Source organism: Triticum urartu, chromosome 2A (genome assembly GCF_056163025.1).
Source record: "Triticum urartu cultivar PI428250 chromosome 2A, HENAU_Tu73, whole genome shotgun sequence".
NCBI lineage: Eukaryota > Viridiplantae > Streptophyta > Magnoliopsida > Poales > Poaceae > Triticum > Triticum urartu.
In genome coordinates, this window is record NC_141874.1 from 375,896,792 (window position 1) to 375,916,336 (window position 19,545).

Below are 19,545 nucleotides of genomic sequence, written 5' to 3' on the forward strand. Positions count from 1 at the left end.
CTACGTGGTTCCGGCCTAGGGACAGAAGCCGCCAAAGGGGAAAGGCAACCCTCACATCCGGGAGCCTTTAGAGGCCCGGTCTGAGGACACCCACCTCTCCTCTAGCCATGAGGACGGGGAGGAAGAGGACATGAAGTAGGACGCGGAAGAGGTCGTGCCTTCTCCGAAGAGAAAGAGGGCAGGGTGCGAGGACGCTGAGGAGGAGGCGCATCCTCGGGGCCAAAAAAGCTTCGCAAGGCCTCGGCCGCACCAGTCGGCCAACAAGACAAGCCCGCCCAGGTCACCTTCTCTGATACTTCGGAGGACGTCCTTGTGCAGCCGTGTAGGAGGAAGCTGGTGCCCCGGAGGTACTCTTGACAGAACGCCCCTAATTTCATTACGAAGCATGTTTTTCGATGCATAATGTATGTTTCATCCTTTTCTAGCCCACAATGTCTCCACATTGGTGACCCGACCAAGGACGATGGGCTCCCTCCACCGTCCATGGCGGAGAGCCGGTCCACTGAGTGCATCGTTCCCTCCTGCGCCCTTGATGGGCTGGGGGAAGCGACATCACGCCCTCCCTACCACCAACAACATGGGGGTGGGTGCCGGGAATCCCTTGGCCTAGGTCCAAACCTCGACCGCCGAAGACATTGGGAAAAAATCCTCGTGGTCACAGAAGATAGGCTGGGCTGAGGAGAATCCTCAGCCTAGATGACTCCGGGGCTGTCACAATAGCCGGAGGTCTCTAACCCTGCCACCAGAGGCAATAATAAAATGGTTATTATCATATTTCCCGTTCATGATAAATGTTTATTATTCATGCTAAAATTTTATTGATCAGAAATTTAAATACATGTGGGAATACATAAACTACACCTTGTCCCTAATAAGCCTCTACTAGACTAGCTCATTGATCAAAGATGGTTATGGTTTCCTAACCATAGACATGAGTTGTCTTTTGATAACATGATCACATAATTAGGAGAATGATCTGATGGACAAGACCCAACCATAAGCTTAGCAATAGATCATATCGCCTAGTTTATTTGCTATAGCTTTCTTCCTGTCAAGTATCAGTTCCTTAAACCATGAGATCATGGCACTCCCGGATACCGGAGGAATGCCTTGTGTGCTATCAAACATCACTTTGTAACTGGGTGATCATAACGGTGCTCTATAGGTATCTCTGAGGGTGTCTGTTGGGTTGCATGGATCGAGACTGGGATTTGTCGCTCCGTGTGATGGAGAGATATCTTTGGGCCCTCTCGGTAATACAATATCGTAAAGAACTTGCAAGCAATGTGGATAATGAGTTAGTCATGTGATCTTATATTATAGAACGAGTAAAGAGGCTTGCCAGTAATGAGATTGAACTAGGTATGGTGATACCGATGATCAAATCTCGAGCAAGCAACATATCGCTGGACAAAGGGAATTGCATACGGGATTACCCGAATCCTCGACATCGTGGTTCAACCGATAAAATATCTTCGTGGACTATGTGGGAACCAATATGGGCATCCAGGTCCTGCTATTGGTTATTGACAGGAGAGGTGTCTCGGTCATGTCTACATGATTCTCGAACCCATAGGGTCCGCACGCTTAACGTTAGGTGACGCTAGAGTAGTATTTGATATGTATGTTGGTGACCAAATGTTGTTCGGAGTCCTAGATGAGATCCCAAACATCACGAGGAGCTCCAGAATAGCTTGGAGGTAAAGATTCATATATAGGAAGTCCTGTTTTGGTCGCCGAAAAGGTTTCAGGCATTATCAGTATTGTACCGGGAGTGCCGAAAGGGGTCCGGGGGACCACCTACCCCCGGGGCCCACATGGGCTGTAGGGAGGGCATCCTAGCCTACATGGTCCAAGGGAACTAGCCCCAAGAGGCCCATGAGCCAAGGATGAGGAGAGAGGTAAGAGTTCTAAGGGGGGAAGGCACCTCCCTAGGTGCCTTGCGGAGGGAGGAGACCTCCCTAGGCTCACGCCCCTCCTCGGCTCGGAGGAGGGGCTAGGTCTGTGACCCAGCCCACCCCCTTGACTCCTATATATAGTGGGGGAGAGGGAGGGTCTGAAAACACAAATTCCCATGCTCCGGCGGCAGCCCTACCTCTCCCGCTACTCCGTTTTCTCCTTAGATTGGTTCTGGCAATGTTTGGTGAAGCCCTAGTAAACTCACTAGATATTCTTGACCATGTCCAGTGATCCACTCCTAGATTACTTTGGTACCTCCCTGCCAGACTTATGGCAAGGAACACAACAGGTCTGGTACACAACATGGCATACATTATAGAGCCTATGGCTGAGGCATAGGGGATGATTTTCATCCTTTCTCTTTCTTCTGCCGTGGTGGGGCTTTGAGTCTGACTCAATTCACACCTTGCAATACAGGCAAGAACCCCTTCTTTGATTGTCCCAATTTATACTTCTTCAAAATCTTGTCAAGGTATGTGCTTTGTGAAAGTCCTATTAGGCGTCTTGATATATCTCTATAGATTTTAATGCCCGATATGTAAGCAACTTCACCAAGGTCTTTCATTGAAAAACTCTTGTTCAAATAACCTTTTATGATTTCTAGAAATTCTATATCATTTCCAATCAACAATATGTCATCCACATATAATATTAGAAATGCTACAAAGCTCCCACTCACTTTCTTGTAAATACAAGCTTCTCCGTAAGTTTGTATAAAACCAAAAGCTTTGATCACCTCATGAAAGCATACATTCCAACTCCAAGATGCTTGCTGTGACGCCCCTGATTCAATCATACACTAATCATGCACCCAAATGTGCGCAATCAAGATCAGGAACTCACGGGAAGATATCACAACACAACTCTAGACTCAAATTAAAATAATACAAGCTTATATTACAAGCCAAGGGGCCTCGAGGGCTTGAATACATAAGCTCGATACAAACAAGTCAGCGGAAGCAACAATATCTGTGTACAGACATAATTTAAACAAGTTTGCCTTAAGAAGGCTAGCACAAAAGCAACAGCGATCGAAAAGGCAAGGCCTCCTGCCTTGGATCCTCCTAACTACTACTGGTCATCGATGGTCTCCATGTAGTAGTAGGCACCCTTGGGGTAGTAGTAGTCATCGGTAGTGGCATCTGGCTCCTGGGATCCGCCTTCTGATCGCAACATCCGAAAAGAAGAAAGTAGGGGTAAAAGGGGTAGCAAAGCAACCATGAGTACTCATCCAAAGTATTCACAAGCAAGGATCTACACTACATATGCATCGATATCAATGCAATGGGTAGTATCTGTGGGCCGAACTGCAGAATGCCAGAACAGAGGGAAAGCCTAGCTTATCGAAGACTAGCATCTTCTTGAAGCCACCATCTTGCAGCATTTAGAAGAGTACATAATATAATTTTATAATTAGCAAGCATTTTGTAGCATTAATGCCCAGAGATCCTTTCTCGACTCCCAGCGAGAAAGCAATCCCGAAGCCATCATATCCATCCACATCTCAGTAACCAGTTCTAGTTGTAAAAATCGGAATACAACTCCAAGTCGTCCTGTTACCGTGGACACGGCTATTCGAATAGATTAACTTCCCTGCAGGGGTGCACCACATTACCCAACACGCTCAATCATCTCTGGCCGGACACACTTTCCTGGGTCATACCCGGCCTCAGAAGATCAACACGTCACAACCCTACCTAGGCTCAACAGAGAGACCAGCACGCCGATCTACATCCTAAGCGCGCAGGGGTCTTGGGCCCATTGCCCTTTGTACTCCTACACGTTGCGTGGCAACCGATGAGCACACCTAGCCCCCCTTATACAAGGGCAGGCGTTCCAGTACAACTAGTCGCGCGCCGCTCCATCAGAGCTTCGGCTGATACTATGTTGCCGGTTGCCCATATCTTGTCCTGCATGGTGGTTAGGGCGTATAGGCCAGTGGCCAACTCAGATCAAATACCCAAATCCATTAGTGTATTGGGAGCGCGTGGTAACAAGCAGGGACTCACGATCATGTGACCCCGTCGCCCCATCTCGTCGACTTACAGCAAGGGCCTGGAATGCCCGGTCGTGCCATGTAGAAATCTCGCCGGTACCCTCTAGGTCAACCCGACTACACATCAACTCACAGGTACCCCTCAGGGCCGACCCGACTTCAGTAACATGGTTCTGTGGCAAAGTCAAAGTAACCGTGCGTTCAAAACAGCTAAGGGGAAACCTGAGGAATCACCCTCGATGGATTCTCACTCGATGTAACCGTCAGGGTGGACTTGGAGGAATCACCCTCGATGGTCCACACTTGAGGGGTTGCACGACAAAGTCGTTATCAGGAGTGGTGAAGGAGGAATCACCCTCGAAGACCACAACCGATTAGCTACACTACAGAGTTAAAGCAGAAGTGTTATACAGGGTATCACCCTCGACATTCATAGTAACTCTGTAGAGTACACAACTAAGGGGGGGGTGTGATGTGATGTGTCGGGCTTTGGACGTTGATCACGTTGATCGAGTCATCGGTCATAAAGCGGGGGCAACAGGGACAAGGTGAGCGGCAACTGATGGATCACTAACCAACCTGTACTAAGAAGTTTAGGATAAGCAGGTAAGGTACAAGAGTAGGTTACAACAACAAGCTATGCATCAAAATAGGAGCAATCAAGTACAATAGCAAAATCTAATGCAAGCATGAGAAAGAATGGAATGGGCGATATCAGAATGATCAAGGGGGGTTTGCTTGCCTGGAAACTTTGCTGCAAAGGAAGAAGGGTCATCGATGACGTAGTTGGTCATAGGGGCAGCATCAGTCTCGGGGTCTACCTGAGAGAAGAGGGGGAAGAAACAGTAAATACAAAGCAAACAGATGCATCTCTAAGGATGACATGACAATATGCATTGCTAGAGGTGATCTAATGTAATACTTCACGTTGCAGACGAAGAGGGAACATCCGAAGGTATTTCCCGGTGTGTGGCATTTTTCGGACAGATGAAAAGAGGGGGCCGGTTCCATGTTCAACATTCTAGGGGCATGTGATAGATGAACAGATTGCATATTCAGTTTTGTTGGATTTTTCTGAGCAATTTTCATATATAAATTATTTTCATCTGGGTTACAGATTATTTTATATGTTTTTCAAGGTTTTCAATATTTTCTAGAATTTCTTATTAAATAAAAAATAATAGCAAAAATGCTATGTGCACACAACAAAGTGTACACAGCAGGGCTACAGAGGCTGACATGTGGGGCCTGTTGATTGAGTTGATCCAGTTAATGTTGACTGGTCAAATTGACTAGGGGCCCACATGTCATTGACTGTGTATTTTAACAACGGTTTAAACTAATCTATTTAGTTTAAATAGTGTGTGGGCCGAGGCTGTCAGCGGCTCATTAGGTTAGTTTAACTAATATACTAATTAAACCATAGCTAATTAGGACGTGGGTCCCATTAGCAGTGTCACCAGGGGAGGGTTAGCAGGCAATTAGTGTTGCTTTGGCAAATTAGGACGGCAGTTAATAGTGGTGGCCTCCGGCCATGGCGCAGGGGGCTCCGGTGAGCCGTGGGAGCAGGGGCAGATGGGGCCAGCATGGTCGAGTGGAAGCAGGCACGCCCAAGGGTGGAGCGGGTGAGGGAAGCGGGGCACCGGCTGGCCGAGGCGGGAGCAGGCGGGGCGAGCGGCCGGCGGAGGCGGGCAGCACTAGCAGTGGCAGGCCGTGGCAAGCATTGGGCCAGTGGCGGCAGCAGCGCGCGAAGGCGAGGGGGCCGGACGTGGGCGGCTGTAGTGGCAGCAGACAGCAGCAGTAAGAAGCCGGAGGCGCGGGGCGTGGGGTAGGGGGCGCGATCGGCGACCACCCGACGCGGCGGCGTCCTCGGTTCCGGTGGCTCCGGCGACCAGAAAGGCCGGCCGCGAGCGTCAAACAAGCAAGCGCGAGGCGCCGCATTGTTATTCGTTAGTAGCGCAAGCGGGGCGACTGGAAACGACGGATGCGGCAACGACCGATGGCGACTACGGGCGTAGCTAGCGACAGACGGTGTTAGAGGGCACGGGAAGGAGAGGGGAAGGTCACGAAGGACCGGGGGCTCACAGTAGAGCTCATGGAGGGCTCGGGGAGGCGCGAGATGCAGTGACGACGTTGGAATCGACGACGAGCTCCGGCGGATGCAGGGGAGGATGAGGGGGCCGATCTGGCGATGTCGAGGCGTTTGGCTTGTGCAGGTTGGTGCAGGCATCGTAGGGGAGCAGGACGGAGCGGTCGGTCCAGGTGACGAGCATCGGGGAGGACAATGGTTACATGGGGTGACGGATCCCTAGCGACGGCGGCGGCTACGGCAAGCGAGGTAGAGCAGGCGGGAAGAGCGAGGTGAAGAGGGGGGAGGGAGATCTTGCGGGGGCGAGGGGGGCGAAGCTAGCAAGCTTATCCCCCACGCTCGATTGTAGCGACATGGCGGGGACGACGTCCGACTTGGTCGGGTGAAGAAAAGAAGGAGGAGGCCAGGGTAGAGGTGGATTGGGCTGGCCTGGTGGGCTAAGGCCCAGGGGGAACATGGGGTGCTTTTCCTTTTCTTTTTACTTTATTATTATTATTGTTAGTTTTATAAAATGTGAAGTTAACCCCTAAACTAGTATTAGTAAATAGGCCACTGCAATAAATAGTTTGGCACATTAATTAAATAGTTTGTATTTGTGTATTATTTAAAAAGCATTAATAATTGTTTAGCCACAGTTTTATTTATTTTAGTGCATTTAAATACTATATAAAAATGTTGGTTTTCACCACCAATATTAACAAATGATCCTTTTCCACCATTTGAACATTTTAGTTTTGACATCTGAAAACTTTTATTGCTTAACTTTATTTTAAATTTGAATTTTGAATTGGTTTGAATCAATGTGGGATTTAGCAACAGTAATGATGGTGACATGACATCATTAGCAGGAGATTACTGTAGCTTAATTATCCGGACGTCACAATTCTCCTCCACTACAAGAAATCTCGTCCCGAGATTCAAGAGGTGGGGGTAAATGGGGAAGGTTCTGGTTACGAAATTCTAGTGAGTGTTCCTGGTCTTGGTTGCTCTTCTCGAATAGGTCGAGCCATTATGTTGATGTATTCACTTCTCTGCTTCAGGTCGTCATGATGTAGTCGACATCCTTTCTTCGGGAATTCCATCATACTTACGAATAGGTAAGGGGCAGCTTGACGATGATATGATGCTATAAGGGGTAATCATTTGGGGGTTATCCCATGAATGAGCACATGACCATATCTCGAGTTGAACAAATAAAACACATCGTGAGCAAGGTAGGAAGGTACAATAAGAAGTTTTAAATGGATAGACAATCGTTCGATGTCTGATACAATGTGTGAAATGGGTCCAGAGCAACGAGAATAAGTATTGCGTTTGATACCAGAATGGTTCATTAGGGAGGTGGCCCGTGAATTACATACTAAGCCAAGCACGTGGAATAACCATGGAAACAGGGATGCACAGGAGAGTCAGGTTTCGATCTTGTCGAACTGTGGGTTATGGGCCCACCATGTGGGTTAAAAAGTATGCGCTGACATCTTGCACGGTCATGATAGTAAGGCATGTTAGAGGATAGCCTGTCAGTTATGTCGGCAACAACGTTGGTACCAAGGGTGAGGGACGAAGAGAACCATTCTCCTGCTCGTTGAAACGAGACGAACCAATAGGCAAAGTTCTCATCCAACGGTGCTTAGCAGAATGTCATCAACAAATAGTAACAAGGTCTTACTGTCAGGGTTGTACACCAAGGTGTTTACATAAGTAGAAGAATATTATTGCTTAGATCCTATAGACCACAAGAAAGGTTAAACAAAACAATGGAAAGGAAAAATCTGATTATTATATTAATCAGGCAAATGGAAAGGAAAATGTTTTTATACCCAAATATTAGAGTATACCCTTCCAAAGGACAAGCAGATATTGATATACCCATCAAGACAACAACAAATAACTGTTTGGGAAAAGGGGCTACGAAACTCCTGATGTTACCCATGCCATGGTGTTTGGATAATTGATCAAGAAAATTTTAGTATTGCGCTTCCAATATTCCTTTTGATGATCGGAATACCACAATCATGCTTCAGGATAGCATCATCATGGTCAGCAGGCAAAGGTCAGACTTCGGAAACATAAAGGATCTACCAGGAACTGCTAGAACAGCTCGTACAATTTCATCGTGGAAAACATGAGGATGTAGCCGATGGGCTTAGCAATAATTCATCAAGATTTCCATAAACAGTGAACAAGGTGATAGTATTGGACATCCCAAAGTATATAATGAAGTAGGTTCGAGGAGAACAACCACAATTAAACATTAATCAAAAGTGCACCTAGAAAAATGGACTAAGTAGCATGATCGATGTTAGAATGGTGATTCAATAACCATTAGACTTAGAATGAAACTATCGACCATTAACTCCAAATCAATAGGGTTGCTAGAAGTTTTGAATACACACATCATAGTTTATTTGTCGGTATTCCGGTTAGAGACAACACGGGGACCAAGAAATGAATGGAGATGGCGAGGCGTATCACTTGTATCAAGAATTCTTAAGAGGTGGTGAAATTCTCACAACATTCTTGACATAAAAGATGGAAATACTCCAAGGTAGAACATAACGTAAGCTAGATAGCAAGGAAAACAAGATACAACACAAAACATGAATAAGTATTCTGTTGGAGGGAAGGCAATACTGTTGTCGATGATAACACAATCATCGAGGGGCAAGGATGGTATTTCTCATCATGAGTTCGATTGATATTCTGGAAGAGCTCAGAATGTTGATGATGATCACTACACATTTGTCGAGGGGTTTCTTGAAGATGTAATCGATCATCGACGAGATCAAGCAGAAGGAATGATGAAGCGACAAGTTATTGGAACCACGTATATGATATAATCTCAGAATCAAGCTTGCTGTTCAAGACAAAATGATATGACAAGGAAGATTGACGTAATCTTAGCTCATCGTCGAAAATTGTGCACCGAGAAGAAGGACCAGGTAGCACAGTTAAAAATAGCACGGCAATGATGTAGCCGATCAGGCTAGGAGTGACATGAGGGAGTATTAAACTTCCCAGCGACAACGTACTAGGAGTACTGAATCACAATGTGGGTTCGAGTCACTTTTCAAAGTTCTCGAGTGATGGACAATGCAAACCTGTGGAGTGACTAAACGGTGAGAGTATTATTCCAACAAGAATTCATAAGATATAATGGAATGGGACGATATCCTCGAGATAACAGGGGGCAATACTCGAAGGTAGATCGGAATAGAGATTGAACTCATGTATTGATCTGCAGAAGACAAGTGCTTTAACTTGTCCGAGAAATGGAATCAAAGGAGAAAAATCATGGCCAGAACCATAGTTGCAAAGGACCCAACATAGATACCAGATGAACTTATAACAAGGGGATTACTATTAATACAAGAAGCTTCCATGATAAGTTCCACACCGGGTCCATGGGCATGAACACAAAGGTTCATGGTCGACTCCCATTTCTTCAATGCTAACCTTTCATTCACTTCTTGTCTTCAAAGTAGTTGTAGAGTTGAAAATTTATCCAACAAAACGCCAATAGATACAACCCGCATAATCTTCGGGTTCACACAGATTATGGAAGGCATAGGTTCAACCCATCGGGGCATCTTAGGAACATATACCACAAACTTCAGGAGTAATTAACACAAGCTTGAAAACATAGCATGGATGAAAAAAAAGGAGAGGATACAATTTACCGAAGGCATTATGTATCAAGGAAAGAACTCACAAGGTGATTAAATATGAAGGACACTGTCGGATAATATTTCAACAATGGATTTGGCTATCCATAACGTAGCTGATGTGAGTATTGGTACTCAATAAGAGGAGGAAAGAATGCCAAGGCATCAGATTATAGAACACCTAATTAATTCGATTCTTAGATAACAAATGACTTATGATTTCCAAAATGAAGGATCAGAAGCAGATGCTATGATCAAAAGATAAGTAGGTTGAATAGACTTAGATTGACAATCAACCAAGGTTTGATTTGTCGAGAACCAGCTCATGTCCGGAGTGATGTACGAGCCGAAGGGACGAATTCTAGTTTTTTCTGATGATTGCGATCATTCGCAAACATATCGAATCAAAGGCTCAAAATGACGATGATAAATGATACTAATGAATATTGTTAGACATATGGAAAGTAACCATAATGCAAGCCGACAAGGAAGCTCAAGAGCATACTGAGGATTTCGAAAGGTCGAATAGCATTTTGAAGAATTTTGTGAAACACATGAACAACTAGGGATGAACGGGTCCTCGATAAGTGCAAAGAATTATTCATAGGTGCTTTCATGCGCTAATGAACTGCAAGGCAGTAAGCTCAAAGGATTCTCGAGACAACCGAGAGTATTTCAAGGCATCATGTAATAATAAGAGCAATTGGGAATGAAAGTATGAATGGAAATTGTAAGTTGTTACCCATAAGGATATATCGGTGGTAGGTAATTGCATCAGCGATGGTCACAAGGGTCTTTGGAAACCATCGAAGAGTATCTTCAACATCTTCTAGTGAAGCTGGCGATCATCTAGAATGAAGGGGATCTCCGGGAGGAAGTAGTTACGAGAACCTAGAGTTAGAGTTAGTAAAATATTTAATCCGAATAGAAGAGAGAACAGAATCCTAGAGTAAGGACGAGGAATAAAAGATCTTAATACCACCCAATTGTGATGTGGGCCCTTAAGCCACATAACAATGTTAGTAAAAGTTTTTCAAAGACTAGACTCAACTTCGGCCAAGGAGTTGGAAAGGGGGCTACCTACAGGCAGTTGGCTCTGATACCAACTTGTGACGCCCCCGATTCAATCATACACTAATCATGCATGCAAATGTGTACGATCAAGATCAGGGACTCATGGGAAGATATCACAACACAACTCTAGACTCAAATTAAAATAATACAAGCTTTATATTACAAGCCAGGGGCCTCAAGGGCTCGAATACATAAGCTCGATACAAACGAGTCAGTGGAAGCAACAATATCTGAGTACAAACATAATTTAAACAAGTTTGCCTTAAGAAGGTTAGCACAAAAGCAACAACGATTAAAAAGGCAAGGCCTCCTGCCTTGGAGCCTCCTAACTACTCCTGGTCGCCGACGGTCTCCACGTAGTAGTAGGCACCATCAGGGTAGTAGTAGTCGTGGTAGTGGCATCTGGCTCCTGGGATCTGCCATCTGATCGCAACATCCGGAAAGAAGAAAGTAGGGGGGGGGGAAGGGGTAGAAAAGCAACCGTGAGTACTCATCCAAAGTACTCGCGAGCAAGGATCTACACTATATATGCATCGGCATCAATGAAATGGGTAGTATCTGTGGACTGAACTGCAGAATGCCAGAACAGAGGGAAAGCCTAGCCTATCGAAGACTAGCATCTTCTTGAAGCCACCATCTTGCAACATTAAAAGAGTACATAATAGCATTTGATAATTAGTAAGCATGTTGTAGCATTAATGCCTAGAGATCCTTTCTCGACTCCCTATGAGAAAGCAATCCCGAAGCAATGATATCCATCCACATTCAGTAACAAGTTCTAGTTGTAAAGATCGGAATATAGCTCCAAGTCGTCCTGTTACCATGGACACGACTATTCGAATAGATTAACTTCCCTGCAGGGGTGCACCACATTACCCGACATGCTTAATCATCTCTGGTCGGACACACTTTCCTGGGTCATGCCCGGCCTCGAAAGATCAACACGTTGTAGCCCTACCTAGGCTGAATAGAGAGGCCAGCATGCCGGTCTACATCCTAAGTGCGTAGGTGTCTTGGGCTCATCGCCCTTTACACTCCTGCATGTTGCACGGGTGGACGGTGAGCAGACCTAGCCCCCCTTATATAAGGGCAGGCGTTCCAGTTGAACCCAGTGTGCGACGCTGAAGTCTGAAGAGCTTCGGCTGATACTATGGTGCCAGTTGCCCATATCTTGTCTCGCGTGGTGGTTAGTGCGTATAGGCCAGTGGCCAACTAAGATCAAATACCCAAATCCATTAGTGTCTTGGGAGCGCGTGGTAACAAGCAGGGACTCACGATCATGTGACCCCGTCGCCCCGTCTCGTGGACTTACGACAATGGCCCAGAATGCCCGACCATGCCACATAGAAATCTCGCGGGTACCCTCTAGGTCAACCCGACTACACATCAACTCGCGGGTACCCCTCAGGGCTGACCCGACTTTAGTAACATGGTTCTGTGGTAAAGTCAAAGTAACCATGTCTCCAAAACAGCAAGGGGGAAACTCGAGGAATCACCCTCGATGGATTCCCACTCGATTTAACCATCAAGGTGGACTTGGAGGAATCACCCTCGATGGTCCGCACTTGAGGGGTTGCATGATGGAGTCTTTATCGAGAGTGGTGAAGGAGGAATCACCCTCGAAGACCACAACCGATTAGCTACACTACAGAGTTAACATCAGAAGTGCTATACAAGGTATCACCCTCGGCACTCGATAGTAACTCTGCAGAGTCGTACAACTAAGGGGGGAGGGGGGTGGTGGTGGTGTGATGTGATGTGTCGGGCTCTGGACGTTGATCACGTTGATCGAGTCATCGGTCATAAAGCAGGGGCAACAAGGACAAGGTGAGGGGCCACTGATGGATCACTAACCAACCTATACTAAGCAGTTTAGGATAAGCAGGTAAGGTACACGAGTAGGTTACAACAACAGGCTATGCATCACAATAGGAGCAATCAAGTACAATAGCAAAATCTAATGCAAGCACGAGAAAGAATGGAACGGGCGATATCAGAATGATCAAGGGGGGTTTGCTTGCCTAGAAACTCTGCTGCAAAGGAAGAAGGGTCATCAGTGACGTAGTGGATCACAGGGGCAGCATCGGTCTTGGGGTCTACTAAGAGAAGAGAGGGAAGAAACAGTAAATACAAAGTAAACAGATGCATCTCTAAGCATGACATGATGGTTTTTCCCGGCGTGTGGCATTTTTTGGAGAGATGAAATGAGGGGGCCGGTTCCATGTTCAGCATGCTAGGGGCATGTGACAGATGAACATATTGCATAATTGGATTCGTTGGATTTTTCTGAGCAACTTTTTCATATATAAATTATTTTCATCTGAGTTACAGATTATTTTATTTGATTTTCAAAGTTTTTTTGGTATTTTCTAGAGTTTCTTATTAAATAAAAATAATAGCTAAAATGCTATGTGCACACAATGAAGTGCACACAATAGGGCTACAGAAGCTGACATGTGGGGCCTGTTGACTGAGTTGATCCAGTTAACGTTGACTGGTCAAATGGACTAGGGGCCCACATACCAGTGACTGTGTATTTTAATAGCGGTTTAAACTAATCTATTTAGTTTAAATAGTGTGCGGGCCCAAGCTGTCAGTGGCTCATTAGTTTAGTTTAACTAATCTGCTAATTAAACCATAGCTAATTAGGATGTGGGTCCCATTAGTAGTGTCACCAGGAGAGGGTTAGCAGGCAATTAGTATTGCTTTGTCCAATTAGGCTGGCGGTTAACAATGGTGGTCTCTGGCCACGACGGAGGGGGCTCCGGTGAGCCGCGGGAGCAGCAGCAGATGGGGTCGGCATGACCCGGGGGCGGAGCGGGTGAGGGAAGCGGGGCGCCGGCTGGCCGAGGCGGGAGCAGGTGAGGCAAGGACCGGCGGAGGCGGGCAACAGTAGTAGTGGTGGGCCGCGGCGAGCACTATTCCAACAACGGTGGTAGCGTGCGAAGGTGAGGGGGCTGGACGTGGGTGGTCATGGTGGCAGCAGACATCAACAGTAACCAGCCGGAGGCACGGGGCACGGGGTAGGGGTGAGCGGGCACGGCCGGTGACCACCCGACGTGGCGGCGTCCTCGGTTCCGACGACTTCGGCGACTAATAGGTCCGGCCGCGAGCGTCAAACAAGCGAGCGCAAGGCACGACATCATCTTCGTTAGTAGCGCAAGCGGGGGCGGCCGGAGACGACGGATGCGGCAACGGCGACTACGGGCGGAGCTAGCGCAGACGGTGTTAGAGAGCACGGGAAGGAGAGGGGGAAGGTCACGGAGGACCAGGGGCTCACACTAGAGCCCGTGGAGGCCTCGGGGAGGCATGTGATGCAGTGATGGCGTTGGAATCGACGACGTGCTCCAACGGATGCAGAAGAGGATTAGGGGCCGATCCGGCGATGTCGAGGCGTTCGACTTGTGCAAGTTGGTGCAGGCGTCATAGGGGAGCAGGATGGAGCGGTCAGACCAGGTGACGAGTAGCGGGGAGGATAGTGGCTACGCGGGGTGACAAATCCCTGGCGACGGCGGAGGCTGTGGCGGGTGAGGCAGAGCAAGCGGGGAGAGCAAGGTGAAAAGGGGGAAAAAGATCTCGTGGGGGCCAGGGGGTGACGCTGGCAAGCTTATCCCCCACGCTCGACTGTAGCGATGCGGCAGTGAGCTAGCTCGACGGGGAAGACGTCCGACGCGGTCGGGTGAACAGAAGAAGGAGGAGGCCAGGGTAGAGGTGGGTTGGGCCGGCCTGGTGGGCTAAGGCCCAGGGGGAACATGGGGTGCTTTTCCTTTTCTTTTTTACTTTATTATTATTATTATTATTATTATTATTATTATTATTATTATTAATATTAGTTTTATAAAATGTGAAATTAACCCCTAAACTAGTATTAGTAAATAGGCCACTGCCATAAATAGTTTGGCACATTAACTAAATAGTTTGCATTTGTGTATTATTTAAAAAGCATTTAATAATTTTTTAGCCCTAGTTTTATTTATTTTAGTGCATTTAAATACTTCATAAAAATGTTGGTTCACCACCAATATTAACAAATGATTATTTTCCACCATTTGAACATTTTAGTTTTGACATATGAAAACTTTTATTGCTTGACTTTATTTTAAATTTGAATTTTGAATTGGTTTGAATCAATGTGGGATTTAGCAATAGTAATGATGGTGACATGGCATCATTAGCAGGGGATTATTGTAGTTTAATTATCCGGGCATCACACTTGCACCAGTCCATAGATGGATCGCTGGAGCTTGCATACTTTGTTAGCATCCTTAGGATCAACAAAACCTTCCGGTTGCATCATATACAACTCTTCCTTAAGGAACCCGTTAAGGAACACTATTTTGATGTCCGTCTGCGAGATCTCATAGTCGTAATATGCGGCAATTGCTAACATAATTCTAACAAACTTAAGCATCGCCATGGGTGAGAAAGTTTCATCGTAGTCAATTCCTTGAATTTGTCGGAACTCTTTTGCGACAAGTCAAGCTTTATAGACGGTGACATTACCATCAGCTTCTGTCTTGTTCTTAAAGACCCATTTATTCTCAATGGTTCGCCGATCATCGGGCAAGTCTACCAAAGTCCATACTTTTTTCTCGTACATGAATCCTATCTCAGATTTCATGGCATCAAGCCATTTATCGGAATCCAGGCTCATCATGGACTCTTCATAGTTCGTAGGTTCACCGTTGTTTAACAACATGACTGCCAGGACGGGATGACCATACCACTCTGGTGTGGAACGTACCCTGGTCGACCTACGAAGCTCAGTAGTAACTTGATCCAAAGTTCCATGATCATCATCATTAGATTCCTCTTCGGTTGGTGTAGGAATCATGAGAATTGCTTTCTGTGATGTGCTACTCTCCAGTTTGAGAGAAGGTACAATTACCTCATCAAGTTCTACTTTCCTCCCACTCACTTCTCTCGAGAGAAACTCCTTTTCTAGAAAGGACCCATTCTTGGCAAAAAAAAATCTTGCCCTCAAATCTGTGATAGAAGGTATACCGAATGGTCTCTTTAGGGTATCCTATGAAGACACATTTCTCCGCGTTGGGTTTGAGATTATCAGGCTGAAGCCTTTCGAAATAAACGTCACATCCCCAAACTTTAAGAAACGACACTGATGTCTACTATGCAACATTCTTCTTGTAGACTCGTGTTGGGCCTCCAAGCGCAGAATTTTGTAGGACAGTAGCAAATTTCCCTCAAGTGGATGACCTAAGGTTTATCAATCCGTGGGAGGCGTAGGATGAAGATGGTCTCTCTCAAACAACCCTGCAACCAAATAACAAAGAGTCTCTTGCATCCCCAACACACCCAATACAATGGTAAATTGTATAGGTGCACTAGTTCGGTGAAGAGATGGTGATACAAGTGCAATATGGATGGTAGGTATAGGTTTTTGTAATCTGAAAATATAAAAATAGCAAGGTAACTAACTGTAAAAGTGAGCGAAAACGGTATTGCAGTGCTTCGAAACAAAGCCTAGGGTTCATACTTCCGCTAGTGCAAGTTCTCTCAACAATGATAACATAATTAGATTATATAACAATCCCTCGACGTGCAACAAAGAGTCACACCAAAGTCACTAATAGCAGAGAACAAACGAAGAGATTATTGTAGGGTACGAAACCACCTCAAAGTTATTCTTTCTAATCGATCTATTGGGCTATTCCTTTAAGTGTCACAAACAGCCCTAGAGTTCGTACTAAAATAACACCTTAAGATACACATCAACCAAAACCCTAATGTCACCTAGATACTCCAATGTCACCACAAGTATCCACGGGGTTCATTATACGATATGCATCACACAATCTCAAATTCATCTATTCAAACCAAAACAAAGAACTCCAAAGAGTGCCCTAAAGTTTCTACCAGAGAGTCAAGACGAAAACGTGTGCCAACCACTATGCATAAGTTCACAAGGTCTCAGAACCCGCAAGTTGATCACCAAAACATACATCAACTAGATCATGTGAATATCCCATTGTCACCACAGATAAGCACATGCAAGACATACATCAAGTGTTCTCAAATCCTTAAAGACTCAATCCGATAAGATAACTTCAAAGGGAAAACTCAATCCATTACAAGAAGGTAGAGGGGGAGAAACATCGTACGATCCAACTATAATATCAAAGCTCACGGTACATCAAGATCGCGCCAAATCAAGAACACAAGAGAGAGAGAGATCAAACACATAGCTACTGGTACATACCCTCTGCCCCGAGGGTGAACTACTCCCACCTCGTCAAGGAGAGCACCGGGATGATGAAGATGGCCACCAGTGATGATTTCCCCCTCCGACAGGGTGCTGGAATAGGGCCCCGATTGGTTTTTGGTGGCTACAGAGGCTTGCGGTGGCGGAACTCCCGATCTAGGTTCCGTTCTGGAGGTTTGGGGATATATTGTTGGGGAACATAGCATGCAATTTCAAAAATTTCCTACGCTCACGCAATATCTATCTAGGAGATGCATAGCAAGGAGAGGGGGGGAGTGTGTCCATGTACCTTCGTAGACGGAAAGCGGAAGCGTTTGACAATGCGGTTGATGTAGTCGAACTTCTTCTAGATCCGACCGATCAAGCACCGAACGTACGACACCTCCAAGTTCTGCACACATTCAGCTCGATGACGTCCTTCGTCCTCTTGAACCAGAAAAGGTGTCGAGGAAGAAGACGAGTTCCGTCAGCACGACGGTGTGGTGACGGTGATGGTGAAGTGATCCGTGCAGGGCTTTGCCTAAGCACTACGAAGATATGACCGGAGGCGTAAACTGTTGAGGGGGGCGCCGCACACGGCTAACAATTGTTGGTGTGTGTTCTAGCGGTGCCCCCTCATATATATAGGTTGGAGGGGAGGAGAGGTAGCCAAGGGGGCGCCCCAAGTAGGAGGAATCCTACTTGAGCGCCTCCCAATTCGGCCTCCCCCTTCCATATCCATTCGGAGGGGGAAGGAAGGAGGAGGGAGGAGGGAAGGAAGGGGGAGGACGAATCCCTCCCCTTCCTTTCTCCCTTCTCCTCTTTCCTTCCCCCTTATTTTGGCCTACATGGGGCGCACCAGCCCCTTAGGGGCTGGTCTGTCCCCTTCTTGGCCCATTAAGGCCCATGTAGTTGCCGGGGGATGCCCGGAACCCCTTCCGGTGACCCGATATGCACCCAGTACCCCCGGAACACTTCCAGTGTCCGAATACCATCGTCATATATATCAATCTTTACCTCTCGACCATTTAGAGACTTCTCATCATGTCTGTGATCTCATCCTGGACTCCGAACAACATTCGGTCACCAAATCACATAACTCATATAATACAAAAATCGTCATCGAACCTTAAGCGTGCGGGCCCTACGGGTTCGAGAACTATGTAGACATGTCCGAGACACCTCTCCGGTCAATAACCAACAGTGGAACCTAGATGCTCATATTGGTTCCTACATATTCTATGAAGATCTTTATCGGTCGTACCGTAATGACAACATACGTTACTCCCTTTGTCATCGGTATGTTACTTGCCCGAGATTCGATCGTCGGTATCTTCATACCTAGTTCAATCTCGTTACAGGCAAGTATCTTTACTCGTTTCGTAATACATCATCTCGTAACTAACTCATTAGTCACATTGCTTGCAAGGCTTATCATGATACCTCTTGTAACATACCGACGATCTTGTAACATCCCAAATTTTCAATTTGGAATGTTATACATAGGACATCATATGCATATCATATTTTATTTGCATTTTGGTTTTGTGATCCTAAAAATCCTAAGGAACTCAAGGACCCACGGAGAGAGTTGGGGATTGTATTACTTTCATATTTGAATTTTCTCAAATATTGAAAAGGGGATCACTTTGGTTTTAATTATTTTTCTCTTCGAAAATATTTCAATATCAAAACATATGAGAGGGGATAATATGACTTCCCCAAAACAAAAAAAATATTGGATGAAAATTATTAAAATCAAATAAATTATTTTATTTGGATTTTATTGCTATTTTATTTGAATTAGAAAAACATGCATTTTTTCAAATTGCATTTTTAGGCCAAGAAAATGTTCATCATGTTCTTAATATTTTATTTAGACGGTGAAAATTGTGTTGGCATTTTTTTAGAATTCTATTTTATTTATTTAGGATTTTTTTGTTTCGGTGGAACTTATTTTAAAAAAATATCTCCGGACCGACTGGCCGAAGCCCAGTCGGCCTAGCGCCCGCACCGCCGCCGTCTCCCTCGCGGAGACCGAGCAACCGCCGCCGCCCGAGTCCGGGCGGGGCACGACCCTCGGTCCGACCCGACGCCCCTTCCCCAAGTCGCCGCGCCACCCCCCTCTTAAATACCGCGCCAGCCCCGCCGCCTCTCCTCGTCCCGCCGCAGCCGTCCGCACCACGCCGCCGAGCTTCGCCGCGCCACAAGCCGCCGCCGCCCTGCTTCGCCGCAGTCGCAGCGCCGCCGCCCCGCGCCGCACTCCGCCGCCCAGCGCCGCGCCTCTCCGCCCCACGCAGCCCCGCCGCCTCTCCTGCCTCCCCGGAAGCCGCCGGAGCCGCCAGATCTCGCCGCCGGTTCTTTTGGTTTTTAGGTAAAAACCGCCCGGTTTTCTTAAAACCCTAGATCGATTTTTTATTTATCTAGATCGGTTCGGTTTTTCTCGGTTTAGTTCGTTTGCGAACGTTCGTTCGTTCAATCGTTTTAGCGAACGAATTCGCTCGTTCGTCTCTGTTAGCGGACGTTCGTCCGATATATTTTTCTTTTTATTTTATTTTCG